The sequence below is a fragment of the Bombina bombina genome, chromosome 8, assembly GCF_027579735.1.
Source record: "Bombina bombina isolate aBomBom1 chromosome 8, aBomBom1.pri, whole genome shotgun sequence".
In the NCBI taxonomy this organism is placed as follows: domain Eukaryota; kingdom Metazoa; phylum Chordata; class Amphibia; order Anura; family Bombinatoridae; genus Bombina; species Bombina bombina.
Genome location: NC_069506.1, coordinates 287254246 through 287264169, shown reverse-complemented (window position 1 = coordinate 287264169; position 9924 = coordinate 287254246).

Below are 9924 nucleotides of genomic sequence, written 5' to 3'. Positions count from 1 at the left end.
TGTTAAAGATGGGAGTGATACACCCAGTTCCAACTGTGGAACAAGGTCAGGGGTTTTACTCAAATCTGTTTGTAGTTCCCAAAAAAGAGGGAACTTTCAGACCAATTCTGGATTTAAAAATTCTAAACAAATTTCTCAGAGTTCCATCGTTCAAAATGGAAACCATTCGAACAATTTTACCTACAATCCAGGAGGGTCAATTTATGACTACCGTGGATTTAAAGGATGCGTACCTACATATTCCTATCCACAAAGATCATCATCAGTTCCTAAGGTTCGCCTTTCTGGACAAACATTACCAGTTCATGGCTCTCCCATTCGGGCTAGCCACTGCTCCAAGGATTTTCACAAAGGTGCTCGGGTCCCTTCTAGCGGTCCTAAGACCAAGGAGTATTGCAGTGGCACCTTATCTGGACGACATTCTAATCCAAGCGTCGTCTCTTTCCAAAGCAAAGGATCATACAGACATTGTTCTAGCCTTTCTCAGATCTCACGGGTGGAAGGTGAACGTAGAAAAGAGTTCCCTGTCTCCGTCGACAAGAGTTCCCTTTTTGGGAACAATAATAGATTCTTTAGAAATGAAGATCTTCCTGACAGAAGTCAGAAAGTCAAAGCTTCTAAACGCTTGTTAAGTTCTTCACTCTATTCTGCAGCCTTCCATAGCTCAGTGCATGGAAGTAGTAGGGTTGATGGTTGCAGCAATGGACATAGTTCCTTTTGCTCTAATTCATCTAAGACCATTACAACTGTGCATGCTCAAGCAGTGGAATGGGGACTATACAGACTTGTCTCCAATGATTCAAGTAGACCAGATGACCAGAGACTCACTCCGTTGGTGGTTGACCCAGGATCACCTGTCCCAGGGAATGAGTTTCCGCAGACCAGAGTGGGTCATTGTCACGACCGACGCCAGTCTATTAGGCTGGGGCGCGGTCTGGGATTCCCTGAAAGCTCAGGGTCTATGGTCTCGGGAAGAGTCTCTTCTCCCGATAAACATCCTGGAACTGAGAGCGATATTCAATGCTCTCTGGGCTTGGCCTCAACTAGCGAAGGCCGGATTCATAAGATTCCAGTCAGACAACATGACGACTGTAGCTTACATCAACCATCAGGGGGGAACAAGGAGTTCCTTGGCGATGAGAGAGGTGTCCAAAATCATCAAATGGGCGGAGGATCACTCCTGACACCTATCTGCAATCCACATCCCAGGAGTAGACAACTGGGAGGCGGATTATCTGAGTCGTCAGACTTTCCATCCGGGGGAGTGGGAACTCTACCCGGAGGTGTTTGCCCAGTTAACTCAATTATGGGGCATTCCAGACATGGATCTGATGGCGTCTCGTCAGAACTTCAAGGTTCCTTGCTACGGGTCCAGATCCAGGGATCCCAAGGCGGCTCTAGTGGATGCATTAGTGGCGCCTTGGTCGTTCAACCTAGCTTATGCGTTTCCACCGTTCCCCCTCCTTCCCAGGCTTGTAGCCAGGATCAAACAGGAGAAGGCCTCGGTGATTCTGATAGCTCCTGCGTGGCCGCGCAGGACTTGGTATGCAGACCTGGTGAATATGTCATCGGCTCCACCATGGAAGCTACCTTTGAGACAGGATCTTCTAGTACAAGGTCCATTCGAACATCCAAATCTAGTTTCTCTGCAGCTGACTGCTTGGAAATTGAACGTTTGATTTTATCCAAGCGTGGGTTTTCAGATTCAGTGATAGATACTCTGATCCAAGCCAGAAAACCTGTGACTAGAAAGATTTACCATAAAATATGGAAAAGATATATCTGTTGGTGTGAATCCAAGGGATTCTCCTGGAGTAAGATTAAAATTCCTAGGATCCTCTCCTTTCTCCAAGAAGGTTTGGATAAGGGATTGTCAGCGAGTTCTCTAAAAGGACAGATTTCTGCTTTATCTGTCTTGTTACACAAACGACTGGCAGCTGTGCCAGATGTACAAGCTTTTGTACAGGCTTTGGTTAGAATCAAGCCTGTTTACAGACCCTTGACTCCTCCCTGGAGTCTAAATTTAGTTCTTTCAGTTCTGCAAGGGGTTCCGTTTGAACCCTTACATTCCATAGATATCAAGTTACTATCTTGGAAAGTTTTGTTTTTGGTTGCTATTTCTTCTGCTAGAAGAGTTTCTGAATTATCTGCTTTGCAGTGTGACCCAATCTGGTGTTCCATTCAGATAAGGTTGTTTTGCGTACCAAGCCTGGTTTTCTTCCAAAAGTTGTTTCCAACAAGAACATTAACCAGGAAATAGTTGTTCCTTCTTTGTGTCCGAATCCAGTTTCAAAGAAGGAACGTTTGTTACACAATTTAGATGTAGTCCGCGCTTTAAAGTTCTATAAAGAAGCAACAAAGGATTTCAGACAAACTTCTTCTTTGTTTGTCGTTTATTCTGGTAAGAGGAGAGGACAAAAAGCTACTGCTACCTCTCTTTCTTTCTGGCTGAAAAGCATCATCCGATTGGCTTATGAGACTGCCGAACGGCAGCCTCCTGAATGAATCACAGCTCACTCTACTAGGGCTGTGGCTTCCACATGGGCCTTCAAGAATGAGGCTTCTGTTGATCAGATATGTAAGGCAGCGACTTGGTCTTCTCTGCACACTTTTGCCAAATTCTACAAATTTGATACTTTTGCTTCTTCGGAGGCTATTTTTGGGAGAAAGGTTTTGCAAGCCGTGGTGCCTTCTGTTTAGGTAACCTGATTTGCTCCCTCCCTTCATCCGTGTCCTATAGCTTTGGTATTGGTTCCCACAAGTTATGGATGATGCCGTGGACCGGACACACCAATGTTGGAGAAAACAGAATTTATGCTTACCTGATAAATTACTTTCTCCAACGGTGTGTCCGGTCCAGGGCCCGCCCTGGTTTTTTAATCAGGTTTGAAAAATTTCTTTCTCTATACACTACAGTCACCACGGCACCCTATAGTTTTCTCCTTTTTTTCTCCTAACCGTCGGTCGATTGACTGGGGGGGCGGAGCCTGGGAGGGACTATATGGACAGAGTTTGCTGTGCTCTTTGCCATTTCCTGTTGGGGAAGAGAATATTCCCACAAGTTATGGATGATGCCGTGGACCGGACACACCGTTGGAGAAAGTAATTTATCAGGTAAGCATAAATTCTGTTATTACCCATTCCCCAGTTTTGCATAACCAACACAGTTATATTAATATAATTTTACCTCTGTGATTATCTTGTATCTAAGCCTCTGCAAACTGCCCCTTTATTTCAGTTCATTTGACAGACTTGCAGTTTAGCCAATCAGTGCCTGCTCCCAGATAACTTCACGTGCACAAGCACAGTGTTATCTATATGAAATACATTAACTAACACCCTCTAGTGGTGAAAAACCCGTTAAAATGCATTCTGAAAAGAGGTGGCCTTCAAGGTCTAAGAAATTAGCATATGAACCTCCTAGGTTAAGCTTTCAACTAAGAATACCAAGAGAACAAAGCAAAATTGGTGATAAAAGTAAATTGGAATAGAGATCCACGCTAGAAAGATTTGGGATGGGGTCACATTTCATCTCCAAGATTATGGCCCTTTATAGCTGCCCAGTAGCTAAAATCAGAGTTAATGGCTTATTGTAAGCCCCATTCCGGATATATAATGGTACTAGACAGGGGTGTCCCCTGTCCCCTCTTTTGTTTGCCTGTATCATAGAGACCTTGGCGATTACTATCAGGGATAGGGTAGAAATTCCGGGAGTTCCAATACGCCACAACACACATAAACTATTATTATATGCGGATGATATTTTGTTTTTTATGACAGACCCCATATCCTCGATTCCCCGATTGTTAGCTGAATTTGATATTTTTTTTTTCGGCCTCAAATTTCCTTATTAACAAATCTAAGTTGGAGATGCTCGCGCTACAATGTGATGCAGACTATCTCAAGGGACTGTCACAAAAGTGCCCTTTTAGAATTCAAACAAAAACTCCAAAATATTTGGGTATAGTTCTCGCGCCATCTGTTCAGGATATGTTCAGGGCCAACTATGTCACATTACAGAGAAATATTGTAGCAGACCTTTCTTCCTGGAGGTCCAAAAGGGTTTCATGGCTTGGCCGTATAAATTCGGTTAAAATGAATGTATTACCTAAGGTGCTGTATATACTGCAGACCCTACCAATCCCTCTAACTAGGGGCTTCTTGGTGTCCCTACAGAACAAAATTTTTGACTACATATGGGATAGAAAGAAAGCAAGAATTAATAAGACATTAATGTGCCTACTGGTTGGTGAAGGAGGGCTGGGGGTCCCTAACTTGACTAAATATAGACACGCTGTCTTCTTGCAGAGGTTTGTAGACTGGTTTAAGAACTATCAGAGTAAAAAGTGGGTAGCATTAGAACACGATATAGCAGAGAAATCACACTTAGGCACGATTTGTTGGCAGTCAGCTCCACAACTGAATACAGATTTCAGACAGAACATCATATTGACGGAGACCCTAACAGTGTGGAAGGAGATACTTGGAGAACATCCACATATATCCTCACAATTCTCCCCGCTTACTCCCCTTACGGAAAATATCGAATTACCTATAGGCCTCCTACAAAAAATTAAACAACTGGAACATCCACTTAGGACCTTGTGGGTAGTGCATTTGGGCCGATGAGGGGGAGTTGGTGGAGAGGGGACTAGCTGTCTTTAGCAGTTGGTTTGTTCTCCGACAATGTCACTCCTATATATTTAAACATAGAGACAGACGTATGTCGCTCAGAGTCTCCTGCGGTAAGGACCCTCTCACTGACGTACGCGTTGCTGCAAAAACCACCAGTGGGTTATACCCCTTACTATATAGATGGAACGATGAGCTGGATACCGAACTGTCGGTAAATGACATTGCTAAACTATTCACCAATGTCACCAAAGTCTTCGTATCTAGTAACCTTACAGAGTTAAACATTAAAATATTACAATGATGGTACCTCACCCTGGTTAGGATTAATAAATTGTTTCCATCTGCCTCTCACAAGTGCTGGCGATGTGGTAGGGACCGGGGGTCTATGTTTCATATTTGGTGGTCCTTCAGGTTGCTACAACCATTATGGTTAGCTATAGTTAAAGCGACAAACACACTGACAGAACTGAATTTAGAGCTAGACCCTAGAATTTGGTTATTAAATGCCGTACCTAATAAAATTCCAGTACATAAGAAAAAATTAGTTTTCTTTCATGTAATTAGCAAGAGTCCATGAGCTAGTGACGTATGGGATATACTGTCCTACCAGGAGGGGCAAAGTTTCCCAAACCTCAAAATGCCTATAAATACACCCCTCACCACACCCACAAATCAGTTTTTACAAACTTTGCCTCCTATGGAGGTGGTGAAGTAAGTTTGTGCTAGATTCTACGTTGATATGCTCTCTGCAGCATGTTGGAGCCCAGTTTTCCTCTCAGTGTGCAGTGAATGTCAGAGGGATGTGAGGAGAGTATTGCCTATTTGAATTCAATGATCTCCTTCTATGGGGTCTATTTCATAGGTTCTCTGTTATCGGTCGTAGAGATTCATCTCTTACCTCCCTTTTCAGATCGACGATATACTATTATATATACCATTACCTCTACTGATTCTCGTTTCAGTACTGGTTTGGCTTTCTACTACATGTAGATGAGTGTCCTGGGGTAAGCAAGTCTTATTTTCTGTGACACTCTAAGCTATGGTTGGGCACTTTTATATAAAGTTCTAAATATATGTATTCAAACATTTATTTGCCTTGACTCAGGATGTTCAACGTTCCTTATTTCAGACAGTCAGTTTCATATTTGGGATAATGCATATGAATAAATCAATTTTTTTCTTACCTTAAAATTTAACTTTTTTTCCCTGTGGGCTGTTAGGCTCGCGGGGGCTGAAAATGCTTCATTTTATTGCATCATTTTTGGCGCAGACTTTTTTGGCGCAATTTTTTTTTTCTGTTTCCGGTGTCATACGTGTCGCCGGAAGTTGCGTCATTTTTGACGTTTTTTTGCGCCAAAAGTGTCGGCGTTCCGGATACGGCGTCATTTTTGGCGCCAAAAGCATTTAGGCGCCAAATAATGTGGGCGTCTTTTTTGGCACTAAAAAATATGGGCGTCACTATTGTCTCCACATTATTTAATTCTCATTTTTTTATTGCTTCTGGTTGCTAGAAGCTTGTTCACTGGCATTTTTTCCCATTCCTGAAACTGTCATTTAAGGAATTTGATGAATTTTGCTTTATATGTTGTTTTTTCTATTACATATTGCAAGATGTCCCAGATTGACACTGAGTCAGAAGATACTTCTGGAAAAACGCTGCATGGTGCTGGATCTACCAAAGTTAAGTGTATCTGCTGTAAACTTGTGGTATCTATTCCTCCAGCTGTTGTTTGTAATGAATGTCATGACAAACTTGTTAATGCAGATAATATTTCCTTTAGTAATGTTACATTACCTGTTGCTGTTCCATCAACATCTAATACTCAGAGTGTTCCTGTTAACATAAGAGATTTTGTTTCTAAATCCATTAAGAAGGCTATGTCTGTTATTCCTCCTTCTAGTAAACGTAAAAGGTCTTTTAAAACTTCTCATTTTTCAGATGAATTTTTAAATGAACATCATTCTGATTCTGATAATGGTTCCTCTGGTTCAGAGGATTCTGTCTCAGAGGTTGATGCTGATAAATCTTCATATATATTCAAAATGGAATTTATTCGTTCTTTACTTAAAGAAGTCTTAATTGCATTAGAAATAGAGGATTCTGGTCCTCTTGATACTAAATCTAAACGTTTAAATAAGGTTTTTAAATCTCCTGTAGTTATTCCAGAAGTTTTTCCTGTCCCTGATGCTATTTCTGAAGTAATCTCCAGGGAATGGAATAATTTGGGTAATTCTTTTACTCCTTATAAACGTTTTAAGCAATTATATCCTGTGCCATCTGACAGATTAGAATTTTGGGACAAAATCCCTAAAGTTGATGAGGCTGTCTCTACTCTTGCTAAACGTACTACTATTCCTACGGCAGATAGTACTTCCTTTAAGGATCCTTTAGATAGGAAGATTGAATCCTTTCTAAGAAAAGCTTACTTATGTTCAGGTAATCTTCTTAGACCTGCTATATCTTTAGCGGATGTTGCTGCAGCTTCAACTTTTTGGTTAGAAGCTTTAGCGCAACAAGTAACAGATCATAATTCTCATAGCATTTTTAATCTTCTTCAACATGCTAATAATTTTATCTGTGATGCCATTTTTGATATCATTAGGGTTGATGTCAGGTATATGTCTCTAGCTATTTTAGCTAGAAGAGCTTTATGGCTTAAAACTTGGAATGCTGATATGTCTTCTAAGTCAACTTTGCTTTCCCTTTCTTTCCAGGGTAATAAATTATTTGGTTCTCAGTTGGATTCTATTATCTCAACTGTTACTGGAGGGAAAGGAACTTTTTTACCACAGGATAAAAAACCTAAAGGTAAATTTAGATCTAATAATCGTTTTCGTTCCTTTCGTCACAATAAGGAACAAAAGCCTGATCCTTCACCCACAGGAGCGGTATCAGTTTGGAAACCATCTCCAGTCTGGAATAAATCCAAGCCTTTAAGAAAACCAAAGCCAGCTCCCAAGTCCACATGAAGGTGCGGCCCTCATTCCAGCCCAGCTGGTAGGGGACAGATTACGATTTTTCAAAGAAATTTGGATCAATTCAATTCACAATCTTTGGATTCAAAACATTGTTTCAGAAGGGTACAGAATTGGCTTCAAGATAAGGCCTCCTGCAAAGAGATTTTTTCTTTCCCGTGTCCCAGTAAATCCAGCGAAGGCTCAAGCATTTCTGAAATGTGTTTCAGATCTAGAGTTGGCTGGAGTAATTATGCCAGTTCCAATTCTGGAACAGGGGCTGGGGTTTTATTCAAATCTCTTCATTGTACCAAAGAAGGAGAATTCCTTCAGACCAGTTCTGGATCTAAAAATATTGAATCGTTATGTAAGGATACCAACATTCAAAATGGTAACTATAAGGACTATCCTGCCTTTTGTTCAGCAAGGGCATTATATGTCCACAATAGATTTACAGGATGCATATCTGCATGTTCCGATTCATCCAGATCACTATCAGTTTCTGAGATTCTCTTTCCTAGACAAGCATTACCAGTTTGTGGCTCTGCCGTTTGGCCTAGCAACGGCTCCAAGAATTTTTACAAAGGTTCTCGGTGCCCTTCTGTCTGTAATCAGAGAACAGGGTATTGTGGTATTTCCTTATTTGGACGATATCTTGGTACTTGCTCAGTCTTCACATTTAGCAGAATCTCATATGAATCGACTTGTGTTGTTTCTTCAAGATCATGGTTGGAGGATCAATTTACCGAAAAGTTCATTGATTCCTCAGACAAGGGTAACCTTTTTAGGTTTCCAGATAGATTCAGCGTCCATGACTCTGTCTCTGACAGACAAGAGACGTCTAAAATTGATTTCAGCTTGTCGAAACCTTCAATCACAATCATTCCCTTCGGTAGCCTTATGCATGGAAATTCTAGGTCTTATGACTGCTGCATCGGACGCGATCCCCTTTGCTCGTTTTCACATGCGACCTCTTCAGCTCTGTATGCTGAACCAGTGGTGCAGGGATTACACAAAGATATCTCAAGTAATATCTTTAAAACCGATTGTATGACACTCTCTGACGTGGTGGACAGATCACCATCGTTTAGTTCAGGGGGCTTCTTTTGTTCTTCCGACCTGGACTGTAATTTCAACAGATGCAAGTCTGACAGGTTGGGGAGCTGTTTGTGGGTCTCTGACAGCACAAGGGGTTTGGGAATCTCAGGAGGTGAGATTACCAATCAATATTTTGGAACTCTGTGCAATTTTCAGAGCTCTTCAGTCATGGCCTCTTCTAAAGAGAGAATTGTTCATTTGTTTTCAGACAGACAATGTCACAACTGTGGCATACATCAATCATCAAGGAGGGACTCACAGTCCTCTGGCTATGAAAGAAGTATCTCGGATACTGGTATGGGCGGAATCCAGCTCCTGTCTAGTTTCTGCAGTTCATATCCCAGGTATAGACAATTGGGAAGCGGATTATCTCAGTCGCCAAACATTACATCCGGGCGAATGGTCTCTTAACCCAGAGGTATTTCTTCAGATTGTTCAAATGTGGGGACTTCCAGAAATAGATCTAATGGCTTCTCATCTAAACAAGAAACTTCCCAGGTATCTGTCCAGATCCAGGGATCCTCAAGCGGAAGCAGTGGATGCATTGTCACTTCCTTGGAAGTATCATCCTGCCTATATCTTTCCGCCTCTAGTTCTTCTTCCAAGAGTAATCTCCAAGATTCGGAAGGAATGCTTGTTTGTTCTGCTGGTGGCTCCAGCATGGCCTCACAGGTTTTGGTATGCGGATCTTGTCCGGATGACCTCTTGCCAACCGTGGACTCTTCCGTTAAGACTAGACCTTCTGTCGCAAGGTCCTTTTTTCCATCAGGATCTCAAATCCTTAAATTTAAAGGTATGGAGATTGAACGCTTGATTCTTAGTCAAAGAGGTTTCTCTGACTCTGTGATTAATACTATGTTACAGGCTCGTAAATCTGTATCTAGGAAGATATATTATAGAGTCTGGAAGACTTACATTTCTTGGTGTCTTTCTCATAATTTTTCCTGGCATTCTTTTAGAATTCCGAGAATTTTACAGTTTCTTCAGGATGGTTTGAATAAAGGTTTGTCTGCAAGTTCCTTGAAAGGACAAATCTCTGCTCTTTCTGTTCTTTTTCACAGAAAGATTGCTAATCTTCCTGATATTCATTGTTTTGTACAAGCTTTGGTTCATATAAAACCTGTCATTAAGTCAATTTCTCCTCCTTGGAGTTTGAATTTGGTTCTGGGGGCTCTTCAAGCTCCTCCGTTTGAACCTATGCATTCATTGGACATTAAATTACTTTCTTGGAAAGTT